The sequence below is a fragment of the Ochotona curzoniae genome, unplaced genomic scaffold, assembly GCF_017591425.1.
Source record: "Ochotona curzoniae isolate NIBS_2020 unplaced genomic scaffold, NIBS_Ocur_1.0 contig_3498, whole genome shotgun sequence".
Classification (NCBI taxonomy): domain Eukaryota; kingdom Metazoa; phylum Chordata; class Mammalia; order Lagomorpha; family Ochotonidae; genus Ochotona; species Ochotona curzoniae.
This window is the reverse complement of record NW_024465885.1, coordinates 15,664,621-15,679,549: the sequence shown is the minus strand read 5'-3', so window position 1 is coordinate 15,679,549 and position 14,929 is coordinate 15,664,621. Positions and strand designations below refer to the sequence as shown.

At 38.0% G+C, this 14,929-nt stretch overlaps 1 protein-coding gene and 1 pseudogene across 1 annotated transcript in view; one reads left to right on the top strand and one right to left on the bottom strand.

The window, feature by feature from the left end:
• The window catches only part of EPHA6 (EPH receptor A6), a 795,505-nt gene that overhangs the window by 5,300 nt on the left and 775,276 nt on the right, over window positions 1–14,929 (top strand).
• Window positions 3,395–4,568, bottom strand: LOC121156832 (annotated as a pseudogene).

The following is a 14,929-nucleotide window of genomic DNA, read 5'->3' as shown; positions in this document are numbered from 1 at the left end:
TCTCCCATTTGCTGATTAATTCCCCAAATGCCTGTACCAGGCCGAAGCCAGGCGCTGCAAGTTCTCTCATCTTTGGGATGGGGACTCCCTGCTGCAGACTGTTGTCTCCAACTGTGTACATTAGCTGCAAGCTGAAATCAGGAGTGGAGTTGGCCTTCCCATAGAGGATGTGGGCGTCCGAAGCAGTATCTTAGCTGTTGTGCCAAATTCCAGGCTGTAGCTGTGGTTTTAGAAACAGGAAGGTTTTAAAGGTCTATCTGTAAAAGTGACATTTAAGCTCCATTTTTAAAGAAGATAAATAGCTAATTCTACAGAGTAGGAAGAAGCATCTTGTAAGAGATATGTGAGAGCATGGCCTTGACGGAAAGTGAGCTTGACACATGTGAAGACTGACTCCAGCATGAACGAAACTTTACCTAGTAAAAGGGAGAATGCTGTTTGGAGGGAGATTTGAAAGCCATTAATGAGTTCTATGGGCTAGAAACCATGGAATAGAAAACAAGCCATGGTAAAAACTGAGGTTTTGTTTATTTTAATGAAACATTTCATGTATTTTATATAATTTTAAGAACGTAATGATCCTTCTCACCATCGCTCCTCCTTCCTTTTTTGTTTTTCTGTTTTTACAATGACATACTTCCCATTTGCTTTACAATCACTGGCTTAATCCTCCACTGAATAAAGAGGGAAATGAGTAGTAAGTAGGTAAAACCACTGTTACTCAGGGATACAGACAGCGTCTGTATACAGGCATGCATTTCACTCAGATGCAGTATACTTTTGTCTTACTTCATATTTTACTTAGCACAGATCAGAGAAACATGGTTTTTGTCTTTTGTGGACTGACTTATTTCATTACACATAACAGTTTCCAAAGGAGGTTTTTATATTATCCCAGGTAAAATGTAAGATTTTAACCAAACAAAGTAAACTGAGTTACAGTTTAAGAATACTAGTGCTAGTGAACAGAGGGTACAATCAGATGGTGGGGGCCAACGCTGTGTTGTAGTGTATGAAGTTGTTGCCTGTGATGCTTACCATCCCATATGGCACTGGTTTGAGTGGCTGTTCTGCTTCTAATCCAGTTCTCTGCTTCCAGTGCCAGGGAAAGCTATAGAGATGGTTCAAGTTCAGCTTAGGCTTCTGCTCCCGCATGGCAGATCTATAGGAAGCTCCTGGCTTCTGACTGACCCAACTTTGGCCGTTAAGACCATTTTGAGAGTGAACTAGTAGATGCAAAATCTTTGTCTCTCCCTCTCTCTGTAACTCTGCCTTTGAAATAAAAAAATCTTAAAACAAAACAAAAAAAACCAAATCTGAAGATGGCAAGATGTAGAATTAGGGCTCTGTTGCTTGTAGTCCAGGATAAGTGTTATAATGGCCTGGTTTAGAGTTCTGGCAATAAAGATGGAGAGAAGACAATAGATTTTAGAAATATTTTGGAGTGAAATTTATGGCACCATCTTGTCTTTACACAGTATCAGATATAGATATTCAGTGTTGTTATTATATTTTAAAGGACTCCGGGTAAATGTTCACTTACCTGCATTAACATGACCTTGCTATATAATTATCAATCTGTGACAACCTAATAAGGAACAAGAGGGATAATTTAGAAAACAAAATAGTAAGGATACAATGCCAATTTAACTTTCTAAGCATTAAACTGACTGTGATTGAAAATTTTCTAATATTCCAATTTTGTTCTTTCAAACCTTTATACATAAAATTCATTCATGTTAGACTAACATACTGTTTTAGAATGTAATTTTAACATACATGTTATGTGTAGTTTTTGTTGTTGTTAGACTGGATGATGGCATAGGTAGGTAGAGGGTAGAGGAATTTTTAAAAAAGATTAGATTTATTTTTATTAGAAAGGTAGATTTGTGAAAGATCTTCCATTTGTTGTTTCATTCCCCAAATGTCTTCAATGTCCTCAATAGCAGGAGTGTATCTGATCTGAAGACGGGGCCAGGAGCTTCTTGCAGATCTCCCATGTGAGTGCAGAGTCCCAAGGCTTTATGCCATCCTCTACTGCTTTCCCTGTCTGTAAAAAGGAGGCTGGATGGACAGTGTAGCAGCTAGGACATGGATCAGTGCCTTTACGGGACTCCAGTGTTGCAAGGTAAAAGATTAGCTAATTGCACTATTGCACTGACCACATAGGTAGAGACATCTTTACAGGACAATACAGAAATATAAGATAGTCTAGTTTTTAGTTAATATTAAAGAGTGTTTTGTGTTTGATATATATAGTTTTATTCATATCTGTTATGATCAGATTATTCTTATTGAAAACAGAAACCTAAGAGTTGCTGGATATAAAATTAGGATGCTTTAAAATATCGCATCTTTTTTCCTCTTCGAACTTTTTTTTAAAGATTTATTATTATTATTTTTTTATTGGAAAGGCGGATATACAGAGAGGAGAGACAGAGAGGAAGAGCTTCCGTCCGATGTTCACTCCCCAAGTGAGCGCAACAGCCAATGCTATGCCAATCCAAAGCCAGGAGCCTCTTCTGGGTCTCCCATGCGGGTGCAGGGTCCCAAAGCTTTGGGCCGTCCTCGACTGCTTTCCCAGGCCACAGGCAGGGAGCTGGATGGGAAGCGGGGCCACCGGGATTAGAACTGGCGCCCATATGGGATCCTGGGCATGCAAGGCGAGGACCTTAACCACTTGCGCCACCGTGCCGGGCCCTCGAACTTTGTTTTAATGGGTCTCAATATTCTGTGACAAATTTTTGGTCAAGATATATTTTCACTATAAAGTAGTAACTTGAAACTGCTCCCGCCCATGCAGACACACACACACAACCAAATGGTCCACAAACCATTCTTTCCTTCAGCAGGTTTTATGATACATTCTTTTTTTTTTAAAGATGTATTTTACTATTTTTTTTATTGCAAAGTCAGATATACAGAGAAGAGGAAAGACAGAGAGGTAGATCTTCTATCCATTGATTCACTCCCAAGCAGCCACAGTGGCTGGAGAGGAGCCAATCTGAAGCCAGGAACCCAGAGCGTTTTCCAGGTCTCCTATGTGGGTGCAGGGACCCAAGACTTTGGGCTGTCTTCAACTGCTTTCCCAGGTCACAGGCAGGGAGCTGAATGGGCAGTGGGGCTGCTGGGATGAGAACAATGGCCCATATGGGATTCCGGTGTGTTCAAGCTGAGGACCTTAGCTGCTAAGCTACTGTGCTGGGCCCTAATGATACATTCTTATCATTAGCCAGTCTTTTACTGTCAAATTTAAATGGCCAGTTGAAACAAATGTTATGACTACTCTTCCACCACTGATTAAGACTGGGTGACAAGTATTATGGATAATATTCATTTAGCCTCTGAGCCTTCTGGACAGACTTGGTGATCTTGCTAGCTTCAGCAGCCTTTCTTATCCACTTTCATGATCCCCACAGCAACTTTCTGTTGCAGATTTCAGGAATTTAGGGCCATCATTCAGCTTCTTTTAGACAAAGATCAGTCTTTCCTTCAGCTCAGCAACCTTGCAAGCAATGTGAGCTGTGTGACAATCCAACACACCGGTATACCTAGCACTGATTTGATTGGATGGTTCAGGATGATCACCAGCAGCTTCCATTGATGGGTCATTTTTGCTGTCACTAGCAACGTTGCCAAGATGAACATCTTTGACACATTCTTTACATTGAAGCTCGCATTGTCACTAGGGGGAGTTTACACTCAAAAGTTTATGGATGCATTTCAGTGCACTTTAGTTGTGATGTTGGTAGGAGCAAAGGGTGTCACCATGCCAGATTTCAGAATACCAGTTCCACTCAGCCCACCAATAATGTAGACATCCTGCAGGGGCAGACACAGAGGCACTCTGGTTGGTTGGAGGATGCCGTCCAGGGCTTCCAGGAGTGTAGTTCCACTGGCATTGCTGTCTTTGCAGGTGACTTTGCATCCCTTGAGCCATGGCATATTAGCGCTTTGCTCCGGCCTGTTGTTAACTGTTCTAACCAGAAATTGGTACAAATGTTACTGTATTAGGGTTGTAGCCAATTTTCTTAATATAGGCGATGACTTCCTTAACAATTTCCTCATATTTCTTCTGGCTATAGGGTGGTTTAGTGGAATCTGTTTTGTTAATGCCCACCATTAATTGTTTGACACCAGGGTGTAAGCCAGAAGGGCATTCTTACAGATCTGCCCATTCTTGGAGATACCAGCTTCAAATTCTGTGACACCTGGAGCAACAATCAGGACAGCACAGTCAGCCTGGGAAGTGCCAATTATCATGTTTTCAATGAGATCTTTGTGTCCTGGATCATCAACGATAGTCACATAATACTTACTGCTCTCACATTTCCACGGGGAGATGTCAGTGGTGAAACCACGCTCATACTAGGCTTTCAGTTTATCCAAGACTCAGGCATACTGGAAGGAGCCCTTTCCCACCTCAGCAGTCTCCTTCTTGAATTTCTCAGTGTTCCTTTTGCAGTGCCACCACAGTTGTACATCAGATCGCCAGTAGTGGTGGACTTGCCCAAACTGACGTGTCCAGTGATGATGATGATACTGATGTGAGTCTTTTCCTTTCCCATTTTAGCTTTAATTTAGTGATAGTTTTCATGGTGTCTGTGTTCTGGTGGCAAACCTATTGCAAAAAAAGGCTAAAATATCACATTTTAATCATTAATTTGATCTCAGTTTTAAAAATGACAGATTGAACTTTAAGAATGCTTAAAGACATAAGACATATAAAAGTTTAGGGTATCAATAAGAAACAAAAGCTTAGGATATTCTTAGAATAGGTGCAAGGGATGTAACAGTTGAACTTTCAGCTAAATGACCATAAATTTCACATACTTAAAATTATTTTCTGGGCAGTTTCCTATTTTTTTGAATTGCCTTTTAATAGTACTGAGTATGATAACTATCAAATATGTGGAATTATGAAAATTCTTAACATTCCTGTATTATATTTGAAGTACATTTAGAAAATATATAGTCTAGAAATGCTTCATGTAAATGTTTGTGAATATTTTAAAATGAATTTTCAAATATAGTAAATCTTAAATTTTGGTTTAGTACTTCTGAATGTGCTGATAATACTATCTTTTATATTCAGTTTGCATTATGGTCTTTATTGAGGTTTACAATTTAAGTTTTCAATTATAAATATTATAAGACTAGATAATTCTTAAAACAATTTCAGAAAGCCTGTTATATGTTATGCATTGTACTTGCCCTGTGTCAGAAGGTTTACGAAGAACTTTCTCTTCTGGATTATGTGATTAGCATAGAATTTCCAGTCTGCTTTCATGATGTTGCAGAAACTATTTCTGCTTCCTAAAAATTAAATCTATCATCAAGAAGAGAAACCTTAAAAATGTTTGTTACATGTTAATGTGTTGCAGATCAGCCCTTAAAATATTCATAAACTATTTGTTTGGAGGCATATCTGTTGTTTTACTGCATTTCATGTGAAAATTAACAAAATAAATCACTTAGAAGCTATACACTGGCATTGGTCATCCTAAGTGGGTACTGAGGCTATGAGGGCAATTTTGCATAGTCCGTTTCTGGGGGCTTGGTCTTCTGCTGCTTTGGATTTATATATCACTTATGAATATTTATCTTTTAATTTCTTGAAGACTTTTATAGGATGACAAATTTTGGAGGAGATTTTTGAAAATTTGTTTGAAAGTCAGAGTTACAGAGAGTGAGCAAGAGACAGAGAGACCTTCCACTGGTGTATTCACCAAATGACCATAATAGCCAGCGTTGGGCCAGGACAAAGACAGGAGCTTCATTGTGGTCCTCTGTAGAAGGACATTGTGAATGTCCTCCCATGCAAAACCACAGCTAGGGGCAATTCCTCCAGAAGGCCAGGAGCAGCCTGGAGCAGTCCATATGGAGATGAACGGACAGGAAACCTCCTGGGCCACAGGTTTAGATAAAATACCTGCTAGATAAACAAGTTGCTTTTAGGGGAACTATCTCTTGTTGTTGAAATGTAAATGTCTCGAGCTCCCTCCCTGGATGCCTACCTGACAACCTTCTCTTAAAAGTCTGATGCTGTTAATACATTTTGACTATTGACCATCACTCAGTAGTCCAGGGTTTATGCACCAAGTCCATCACTGCAGGACAGCAAACAGTCCCCCAAATGGGTATAGTGGCATAAGTACTTGGGCTGTCTTCAGCTGCTTTCCCAGATGCATTAGCAGGGAGATGAGTGAGAAGTGTAGTAGGGCCCTTCAAGGTGGCTCAATGGCCACTCGAGGTCCTTGCCTTGCATGCACCTGGATCGCATATGGGCCTCAGTTCTAATTCTGGCTGCCCTGCTTCCCATCCAGCTTCCTGCTTGTGGCCTGGGAAAGCAGTTGAGGACGGTCTAAGGCTTTGGGACTCTGCACCCACGTGGGAGACCTGGAGGAGGCTTCTGGCTCCTGGCTTTGGATCAGCTTAGCTCTGGCCATTGCAGCTGCTTGGAGAGTAAATCATAGGATGGAAAATCTTCCTCTCTCTTCTCCTCTCTGTATATCTGATTTTGCAATAAAAATAAATAAGTCTTTTAAAAAGTGGAGCAATCAAGACACAAACAAGAATCCATGTAGAATGCTGAAATTGCAGCTGCTGGTTTTACCCACTGAATCACAACAGTGACTCTGAAGAATTTGACAGTCAAAGGAATCATGTGGGAAAAAAGTCAAAGAGAGTAAATCAATTCTACTGCTTTTTAAAAATATATTTGATTTGTAAATATGAATATAAGTTTGTAGTACAAATGCAGATTAGTAATACAAACCCAAGAATTTCTCGATACAATTAATTACATTAAAATAAACACGAGTCTATAGTTTGCAAACTGGTTTGTGGGGACAAAATTAAATAGTTCACATATTTAATGACTGGATAGGTTTGTAATGACATTTTTAAGAAAACACATTAAAAGGCTTATTATTGATTTAAAGTCAGACTTAGAGAAGGAGAGAAAAATAAAGATGTCTTTGAAAGTGAAGTAGCCAGGACTCAGTTTAAGCTCATATGGGACATTGACACACGTGATGCTTTAATCCATTATACCATAACATTGACCCATTTTCAGAAAACTTTAGACTGACCTATTCTGATATGTAAATAGTTTGGGAAGATTAGTTATTAAAAATTGAAATTCATTTTGAAGATTTTGTTTCTGATTTTAAGTAACTGTGAGCAAATTTTTAAATTAGTCTTCAGAACAAGAATTGGAATGAGAGTTTACATTTTTAGTTCATGTCCTAAAAAACATATTCAGATGCTTTCCCATGATAGTACTGCTTTATTTGGCTGTTGTCCTATTTGGTGACTTGTAGCTGGTCAATATAATTAAAAAAACATGTTATCTATTTCATTTTAGAACTTCCCATTTCATTTAGAACTAAATGTAACATTAAACATTTTGATCATAGATACAACGTTATACCTTCTTACAAAATTATGAATTAAGGTGCCTGGAACTGAGAAAAAGTAAGATCTATCTATCTCTATTTATATATATCACTTATGATATATATACACTTATATATATATGTATATATTTTGTATATATATTCCGGATAAGAATTTTCCAAGAATACTTGTAATGATTGCTATGAAATTGGATTGCACTTTCTTAATTGGACCAAAATTTTTAAAGGACACACTTTTCCATATGTTGCTTTAAGGTGATATGTTAATGTTGCTGAAGATAATTGAAGTGAAATATGTGATGAGAGAATTTTATGTAAAGGCCGATAGTTATTTAAGAATTGATAGTTCCTACATCTTAAATTGATTTTTTAAAGATTTATTTGTTTGGTTTTGAAAATCCAATTTACAGAGAGAGAAGAAGAGATGGAGAGAGGTATTTTCCATCACTCCTCAAATGGCCACAATGACCAGAGCTGGGCTGGTCCAAAGCTGGGAGACTGAAGCTTTTTGCCACGTCTCCTACATGGGTGCAGGGGCTCGAGCACTCGGGCCATCGTCACCCTGCTCTCCTAAGTGCATTAGCAGGAAGCATGATTGAAAGTGGAGCAGCCAGGACTCAAACTGGCACCTGTATGGTATTTGGCACCATACCATATGCAGGTGCTATGCCTTAGATTTATTTTTAAACCTGGATATGAAATACCTAAGTATCACTCAACATACCAATGATTAAAGGAAAGTGAAAGTCATTAGTTTAAAACTAAGTTCATTTGTGAAGTAGTATCTCTAGTTATATGTGTTTAATAATCACTTAAGTCTTTGATCCTCTTTACATATAGAAGTGCCTGTTGATGATAACCTTGGCAAATACTTTTTGAAATATGAGAATTTATTTTATCATTGCTGTAGCTAAAGTATACTTCAATAATAGTTATCTTGTGAATACAAGTGAAAATAATTATCAGTCATCATTAGATGTGACAAGAAATAATTGAATAGATTGTTGGGTTTCATTGCACAAAATAATTCAGCAAATGGTATCAATTTCTGAAATAAAATTAAATCGCTATTATAGGCATTTTGTTAGCATTCAGCACAGTTCTTCAACAACAATAACAAAAAGGCAAAGGCATACACCAAGGAAATATTTAGAGTACTGAAGCATTTAGTGAGAGAAATTCATTGTTGCCCTGGTTATGCTATTTGTTTAGTTTAATGAGGAAGTAGTTGGAAAGAGAACTTAATTTTTATCTTTACAAAGAAACAGAGCCTTTGGAAATGTATATTGTTGAAGCATATTGCTTAACGTGGCTTAAACATAAATAAACATGCTTTAATTTTATTGTTATTTTTATGGCATTAAAGTAAGAAGGTACTTAGAGCAAAACTTATTGTCTTGTAGTGTTATAATAACTTCATTTTATGAAATAGAAAAAGTGTAGTTCAGGTTATTAAAATAATGGTTTGCTGGCTTATTTAATAAAAATTACATAAACCCTTGTGTAATCTCATTTATGACCAAAGACCTATTAATGCTAGCATTTTTTTAAGACTTTGTAAGAACCTTAATTATTGAGTAGGATAAAGTTTAAGAATTTATTTTAAGGGTTTGTATTCTAGAGATGATTGTTTTTACTAGCAGTTAAGTCACTCCTTGGGATGCCTGTATCCCATATGGGGGTGCCTAGGTTTGAGTGTCAGCTCTACTTCTGATTCCTGCTTTCTGCTAGTGTGCACCATAGAAAACAGCAGGAATTGGCTCAAAGAGTGAGATCCCTGGTGCCCAAGGGAATTGAGTTCTGGACCCTGAATCTGTACTGGCCCAGGCTAGCTGGTGCAGGCATCTGGGGGTGAATCAGGAGATGGGGGATACCTCACTCTGTCTCCTCCCTTCAAATTAATGCACTTTTTAAAGTGTAACTTCTAATGTTTAGTAGGTCTTTTGAAGCAAAATGATGTTTTTCTAGTATTACCAGTTGAAATCAGATATTGTTTTTTAAATATAGCATACTATTCTCATTTGTGACAATACATTGAGGGTTTATTTATTCTTTTTTTATTATCACTTAAAAATCAAAACCTAAATTTTTAAATCCTGTTTTTCTAAAATTCTCAAACTGGTTCTACAATAGCACTTAAAGGAACTTTTAAAAGTTTGTGAATAAATGGACTTAAAGCACTTTTTTGTTAATGCATTGTATACATAGTTTTGTTACAGTGCTAATTTTCCATGGCAATGTTTTGAGGTACTTTTCTTGCTAATCCAATTTTAAAATATATTTACACAAGTTATATTTTCCACAGGGCTGGAAATAAGTAATATATAGCCACATTAGTGCCTTCAGCTTCTGGAAGTTTTACAGTTTGGCCAGTGAGACTATTTATAGATCAATAAACTATTTAAAAACAAATTATATGTCAATATGTGTTTTACTTTTGTATAGATTTTTAATCTATGAAACATTGTCTAAAGATTTATTGTTATTGAAAGGAGGCATTACAGAGAGCAGGAGAGATCCAGAAGGAGATAGATAGCATGCTCTTTCATCTGCTAATTCCCTCCCCTAATGGCCTTTGTGGCCGGAGCTGAGCCCGAGGATGCCAGGATCCAGGAGCTTCCTCTTGGTTGCCTACCTCAGGCACGCGGTATTGAGCCATGTGTTGCTTTCCCAGACCAAAAACAAGGAACTGGAAGGGAAGTGAAGTAACTGGGACTTTAAACCGCTGCAACTGAAAGCTTAGCCTTCTGTGGCATTGGGGTCAGCCCTTTATTTGTTACTGAGAGGCAGGGATAATGATCTCTCATATGCGGATTCACTGTTCAGATGGCCAGATGCTAACAGCATGCCAGGTGAAAGCTGGGAGCCAGGAGCTCCATCCAGATCTTCCACAGTTTGGGAGGGGAAGGCTTTTTCCTAGAAGGAAAACTTTTAGATCAGAAGTTGAGCAGCTGGTACTGGAAATGGTGCCAAGATGGAATACTGATGTCACAGGTGTTGGCATAACTGCTGTGCCACAAGGCTGATCCCTAGCACTCAGCATTCTAAAACAAAAATAACAATAGTAAATTAGCCTTTGTTAACTGTTGACATTTACATTTATACATCTGGAATATCAAAAATATGGAAAACTACTAGTTTAGTTTTTAACTTATAATATTCCTTTTCCTTTTTTTAAAATTTTTAAAAAAGATTTTATTATTATTATTAATTTTTTTTAATTGGAAAGGCTGATATACAGAGAGGAGAGACAGAGAGGAAGATCTTCCATCCAATGATTCACTCCCAAAGTGAGCGCAATGGCCGATACTATGCCAGTCCCAAGCCAGGAGCCTCTTCAGGGTCTCCCACATGGGTGCAGGGTCCCAAAGCTTTGGGCCGTCCTCGACTGCTTTCCTGGGCCACAGGCAGGGAGCTGGAAGGGAAGTGGGGCTGCCAGGATAGAACCGGTGCCGATATGGGATCCTGGGCGTGCAAGGCGAGGACCTTAACCACTTGTGCCACCACGCCGGGCCCCATAATATTCCTTTTTCAAAATTGTGTTTATCTCCCCATATAAAGAATATATCACATAAAGAATAACATTGTTTGGATATAATTAATTGCTGGTACTATGATAAGCTTGATGAACTTTAAATTCATTTTTAAAATATGGATTTTTCTGATAAGCTAATGTATTGGTCATCAACTTACATGTATTCAGGTTTGTTATCTTCAATATCCTAGAGCAGATATTATTTCCTAGTTATGAAAATAAATGTTTTGTAAGATAATGTTAATAATATTCTTTTTACGTAATCATTATTCAGTATGTGGTTATTTTTTGTTGTTTTCTAAAAATTGTTCTAATTCTATAGTAAAGTAAATGCATATCATAACTTTTGAAAAAGTGTTTTTTTTCTAATGTTAGATTATTTGCCCATCTGAATCTGATTTATAATGAGACTTTATAGAATTGAAGATATATTCAGAATTTTAGTTCTAAGAGTTTATAATTTGATATGTTCTCTGTATACATAGCACTCATTAAAATATGAAGCTCCCTTTCCAAATGCTTGATTAGAAGTGCTTGATTAGAAGTTTTCCCATTCATGTGGCCTCAGAATGCAGGGGTCATCAGTGGCACTGGTTGTCAATCTAAGGAATACTTGCTGGTCTCCAATGGACTCATGTTTCTCAGGGATTTGTCTATTGTCCAAATGCAAGACTATACTGTTAAATGGAGGTGTTTTCAATTTCTAATTTTAAAACAATTAATACCATGAAGATAGGAAATGTTTTATGTCAAGTGGCTATTTTTAAAATAGATCTGCTCGTCTTAAATGAGAGTGATTACAGTTTTTGCTTTTGTTAGATCTAAACTCTTCATATCCTGTCTATATGTATCATGTTTATTTCAGACATTTTCCCCAAGTAATCTTTTATGTATTGTTTGCATCAATTTTTGTTTGGTTTTATTCATCAGTTTTTTTCTGGTACTTGCATATGAAGACTCAGACACTCACTGATCAATAGACAGCTGAAAAATGAAATATCCAATTTTCCGTGATTAGGCAAGTGCTTCATGTATTGATAATAACCTTCTGGGCAAAAAGTCAGTCGAAGAATTACAGTTAATAGAACTTATCCTTAATTGTGGTTTGTTATGTTCCAATTTAAATCTAATCAACTCAAACCAATTTAATAGCCATAGGAGCAAGAGCATCTGACCTGTTAATTTAAAGGTGAAAAATAGAGATTGAGAAATTTAGGCCTAAGCCTGGGAAGCATGTTATTACAGAGGGAGGCCAACATAAGTGGCTTTCTACAGGTGTGCACTGATATTTATATAATATATAAAATACATAACATATCATATTCATGATCAAAACTATTATTTAATCTGAAAAAGTTCTTGAAAAGGAAAGGCTGGAAAGCATTTCAAGCAGTGTTGAGCATTAGATTAAGAATTAAGATGGGCTGGCACAATGGTCTAGTTGCTAAAGTCCTCACCATGAATGTGTCAGGATCCCATATGGGTACCGGTTCTAATCCCAGCAGCCCCACTTCCCATCCAGCTCCCTGCCTGTGGCCTGGGAAAGCAGTCGAGGACGGCCCAAAGCCTTGGGACTCTGCACCCATGTGGGAGACCTGGAAGAAGCTCCTGGTTCCTGGCTTGGGATTGGTGCAGCTCCAGCTGCTGTGGTCAGCTGGGGAGTGAATCCTCAGAAGGAAGATCTTCCTCTCTGTTCCTCCTTTCTATAGTTCTGATGTTGCAATAAAAATAAATCTTAAAAGAATTTAGGATGATTTTGCATGTGAAAATATGTAATTTTTCTAGATCTTATTTTTTAACTCAGTAAGCCACAGGAGTTTAGAGGTTTTTTTTTTTTTTAAGTATTTATTTATTATTATTAGAAAGTCAGATATACAGAGAGGAGGAGAGACAGAGAAGATCTTTGTGTGCTGATTCACTCCCCAAGCAGCCGCAGTGGCTGGAGCTGAGCCAATCCTGGTGAATGCAAGAGGAAGACTGTAGCCACTGGGCTATGGGTCCGGACCCAGGAGTTCAGAGTTTCATGCTGATATGCATGTTGGTATTTTCCTCACATAATATTATTATTTTTCATGTTTATAGAATTTTGCACATTTGTTTTTGGTGTATTGTGGCATTAGATTAGTATTTTGTGTTTCAATGGAATCTGATAGGAGATACTTCATTCTTATATATTCAATATTGTAGAAAGCAGTTATGTTGAAAATTATAATTTTATTTCATTAATTCAATTTTTATGAATTTAAATTCAAGGAGTATTATTGAGGAAAAATGGGCTAAGACTTCCATACAATGCCTCACTAATGCCTGTCTTGCAGAGTGCTTCCTGTGTTTCCCTCTAATAGTTTGATGACTGTTTTTTTTTTTTTTAAATAGAAGAGTTAGAGTCAAAGTAAGTATGGGTGAATAGAGTGATCTTACAGAAGTAATTTCTTTATCTGTAAAAAAAAAATTGAATGTATTGTATAAATCAATGAGTCCCAGACTTTTCTGTATAAGTTAGTTGGACACTTTTGTTTAAATCATAAGAATATGACAATAACAGACTCCCCAGAGTAATAAACCGATGAGAATTCTAGAATTATTTTAAAACATTTGAAAGACTGAGAAAGATTTAGAGACAGCTCCTCCTTCTGTAGTGCATTCTCCATATGCTTCCAGTAGCTGTGGATGGGTTCTGAAGTGGCTGGAATGAATGTAATTAATTGAGCCATTACTGCCACTGAGCAGGAAGCAAGTCAGGAGGAACTGGAACTGGATGTCAAAGCCAGGTGCTCCGATGACATGCAGTCCTCAGAGGAGCTAAGCAAAATGTCTACCCATGGGACTGTTTTTGAGAACCTTCAGTGACTGGGCTGTTAATTTGTGTTCCGAGCTACTTCAGCTTGAAAATTTCACTAGTCTGTGGCATATGCAAAAAATGAACATAGATTCTGAGGAGACAATGATTATTAGCATGTTTAGAGCAATTGGGGGATGAAAAGAAGAGAAGGAAGGGTGCTGGGGTCCATGCAGTAGGTGTGAATAACATGAAGGTGTGAAGAGAACAGCTCCCTGCTTGGCAGGGCCTGGGGAGCTTCCAGCTGTTTGGCAGGGCCCAGAGGATTTCTCTCTGCCCACCTTGACACAGTTTCACTCCCTTTTTGCATGGACACTCAACCGCCCCACTAAGAATTTTGTAATCTATTGAGGCATTGTTTGCCCCTGTGAGATGGTTTTTGTAGCCAACATGAGCTTGAGAGTTAATGTTATTGATAATGTCTTGGTGAGTGGGCCTTTAACTGCGCACAGGAGTACAATTAAGCCCATGCTGTTTCTGAACACCTTATTGTGAACCTACCCATTACCCTGAAATCTGGCCCAGGTATATAGCATACCTTCTGGGAGATGGCTTGAGAAGAATTTTATAAACTGATGGAAGTGATGAGAGTATGGGTTGAAAATGCTATGACAAAAAAATGTAGCTACTGGGACCCTTAAGGCTGAGCTTGCATGCCTAAATGGCCAACTATGTCAATGACCCCAATCCCCATAAACCAAGGCCCCAGACCTTTTAACCCATACATAATTCAAGGTAGGGGTCTGGTTGTCACAGGCAGTGCCAAGGTTAGAACCCAGACCTGAGGAAAGTAGGCAGGGGCTGGCAAGCCAAGATAAGCAAGAAATGTGGAATCCTTCCTCACTCACCTCTCAAGCTGTTGTAAATTGTGCTCCCCTTGAAGCTATGTCAAACTGCCCCTAAAGAAAACTTTGTAATTGTACTGCAGTCTAGTGGGTGCAACATCATGATGTAAAAAGTCTGTGCCAGAGCTTGTGACTGCTTCTGTATAAATAAGCAGACAGCTTTCTCGCATGGTCCACGATGATCTTGTAATTGTAGTGGTCTGTTTCTCTTCTTTCTACTCCTATTTCATGCACCCTTCTCGAGCTCCGAACTCAGCTGGAGCTAGACTCTGGCAGAAGGGGTTGAAAA